Source organism: Notamacropus eugenii, chromosome 5 (genome assembly GCF_028372415.1).
Source record: "Notamacropus eugenii isolate mMacEug1 chromosome 5, mMacEug1.pri_v2, whole genome shotgun sequence".
Lineage (NCBI taxonomy): Eukaryota > Metazoa > Chordata > Mammalia > Diprotodontia > Macropodidae > Notamacropus > Notamacropus eugenii.
Window position 1 is genome coordinate 378,376,267 of NC_092876.1, and position 3,527 is coordinate 378,379,793.

The following is a 3,527-nucleotide window of genomic DNA, read 5'->3' on the forward strand; positions in this document are numbered from 1 at the left end:
GATTTATGAGAAAACTTGGGAAAGAATTACATGGGATAAGAAGGTGTGAAGAAGTCCTGCATGGGTACAGGTTGTACCCTCAAGACAAAGCCACAGATTAGTCAAAACATCACCCTTCTTGTGTTTTTAGAAATTCAAGGTTTCTATAGCTTTTGTGTGCGTGTGTTAACAAAATTAAAAAAAATATCCATCACCATAAAAATGACTATTGTATATGAGGTACAAAGATATGTTAATCCATACTAATAATCCATATTATCTCAAAATATCCCATTATCTTATCGAACCAGCCTTTCATTATAGACATATGTTTCTGATTCCTTCATTTAACTGCCACATGACATTGCTTCAAATAAATGCATAAACCTAAATCTGCCTCCAAAGCTGAAGATTTGCTCATATTGGCTCAATATATTTTTAACTGGTGCCAAGATAGAGCATTTCCATCTTTATAAATTCTGCTTCCAAATGTTAACTGCTATTTATAGAAGGAGGAAGTTAGATGACTGAGTGGATAGAGCTCTGGGCCTGAGTCAGGAAGATCTGAGTTCAACTGTGGTCTTAGACATTCAGTAGCTGTGAGACTCTGGGCATGTCATTTAACCTGTTTGCTTTAATTCAGTGGAGAAAGAAATGGTAAATTGTTTCAGTATCTTTGTCAAGAAAACGTCGTGGACAGCATTGGTGTGCTGGAATCCATGAGGTCATGAAATGTCAGACACATCTGAACAATTGAACAACACCACCAACCATTTATAATAAAATGAATTTTTTGATCTATAACCTCTCTAGTCATTTCTGAGAGAGGATTTTATGTGGTCTTTCCCTTGCTGATATTTCATACCATCATGATTACTCTTTAATGTTCAAAGAAGAATAAGATAGTGGACCAAATGCTTACCTCTAGTGTTTTACCAATAACTCTCATTTGGTTATTACATATATATGGATATAAACACACACACATATACATATATGTATATATATGCACACACACATGCACACACGTATATGTATATCCACATATAGTAACATTTTATTGAATGCCACTGTCTATAGGTATTTATTGAGCTTAGGCAGGACTATTTTGGATACTCAGCCCCATTGATACTCAATTTCTCAAATGTCAAAAGAGCTTTTATTGACTTAGCAAGAATTCTAATGATTCAACCAAGGTCCACTTTCTAAAATTCAAACAGTATTCTTTTTTCTTTTTCTACAACTATTTGACAGTGGAGATAAAGTGAACTAAGCTTCCAAAAACTGCGATCTTATTGATTTGTATGTGTTTAGGAATATTTTTCTCCCCAGAAGGTTAAAAATAAGGTATATAAATGTCAATTTGCTTTTGAAGTTAATTTGTTTCTCCATCTGTCTCATATTCTTGGTGTTGCTCTGATGAATGGGTTTGATCCTACTCAAGTATACGTTTCCTATTTTTGTTCCCATCCTAATTTTCCAAAGAAGTCAGGACTTTTGTTTTAAAGGTTCTGGCTTCTGACATAAAATTTATACCCTTCAGAATATTTGAATTTGTCTGACTATATTAAAGTATCCTGCCAATTTTATTATGTCATATTGGGTCAATGTATCAGCTACATCCAAATGTTTTCCTTTGCATTGAAGTGATAGTGGCTGGAATTTAAATGGAGTTCTAAAAAAGTTCTATCAAGTGTTCTATCAAGTGCTTTATAGATGTTATTTTGTTATACACATTTATTTTTATTTCATATTCACAATTTACCTGTGAGAAAAGTACAACATAGGAAAAGTTAGATAAGAATCACATGGAATAGTAGGCTCCTCTTTGCAGTACCCATTTTACAGCTAAAGAAACAAAGGTTCCAAATGATTAAGTCATGTGCCCATGGTTACAAAACTTGCTGGTACAAAAGGCAAAATTTTAAGTCAGAATTCTTAGGAATTCAGGTCCAAAGAGTCATTGTGCTCTACAATACTGCCTTCCCATAGTTCTCAGATGATGTTTTTCAATTTTCTTCAATCCCCATTAGATCATGTGTTTGATTAATCAGTCACAGAATATAAGCTTCTGGCAGTCAGGGACTAGTTTTCATTTTGTCTTTGTCATACTAGTGTCTAGCTTAATAAATGTTAGTTAGATTGAATTGGAACACCATTGCAAGCTAATTTTGTTTATTTGTATAATTTCTTAGAAAATTTTTTAAAAAATTATGCATAATTAGCTAGAACCCATGGAACTAGAACCCAGGTCTTTACTGTAACATTCTTTCTTCTTCAGAGCCCAAATAAGACTGAGAGTTTTTCCATTTTTACTTAACTTTTGTATCTAAAACATTGGACCTATCTCGTAGTATATAATGAACAACTTTGTTGTTATAGAAAGAACTTAACTCAGAATTTAAAATATTCTTTTATTTTCTCATTAACAAGATTCCTAGATTTCTATTGTTTTGAACTGAATTTTTAAAAATCCATGTGCTTGGTTATCTTGATATTCTACTTATAACAATCTCCTTGGCCTCCCACTCAGGGTTGGCAGACTAGAAGAGTTCATTTCCATTTGCCAGAATCCTTGGTACTCACAGATGCACCGCATTAGTTATCTAAACAGTATTGATATTAGGCCTTTGGAGATAGCAATTTTTACTATGTGTACAGTATGTGGCAGCCTGGATAAAAATAATTGACAGGCAGATTAATCAAAGATGAAGTACATTACTTTGAGAAACAGCTGAAATGTGTCAGAAAATTTTCCATTTCAGCTCAGGCTGCCTCCATTAAGCACAGGACTTTTGCTCATTATATTCTCATGAAACTCTGTATCAGGTCACAAGGGAAAAGAAAACAGAAAAATAGCAGCCATTCAGGCCCTTGGGACTAGAGGCCATGTCTGCATGAAGCAGACTGGGTGTTTATAGAATGCAGAATAAACTGGTCAAGAAACCACTGAACAAAATGGGCTACTTAGGGCTAAATGATTCTGGTTAACTTCTTTTTTAAAAATGAATTTCAGGAGTTTCATGATTTTGGTATCATGAAGACACAACCAAGGTGGCATAGTACTTAGAGCACTAGACCTTGAGGCAGAAAGACCACATCAAGCCTCAGATACTTTCAGTGCCTAACACAGTTCCTGACATGTAGGAGACATTTAATAAATGTTTACTGATTGATTGCCTTTATGACCCTGGACAAGTCACTTAACCTTTATTTGTCACCTTTGCCTCATCTGTACATTGGGGATAATAATAACATCTACCTCACAGAATTGTTGTAAAAATAAAATGAACTCTAAAGCCCTTTGTAATATTAATACTAGCTATAATTTAAACTCTGTGGACTCAAGTACTTAATAGGTAGAGAGTAATGGTCTCTTGGATTTGATGAGTCAGCGATGTAATTTGATTCACGGTGGAATTATCACAGTTGTGGAAAGAATAGAACTATGGATTTCTAAGTCTTCCCTCCTCATAACATTTTGCATAGGGTCACTGGATCATACAGTCATAGAAGTAGATCTGGAAAGAGACTGAGAAACCAACTAG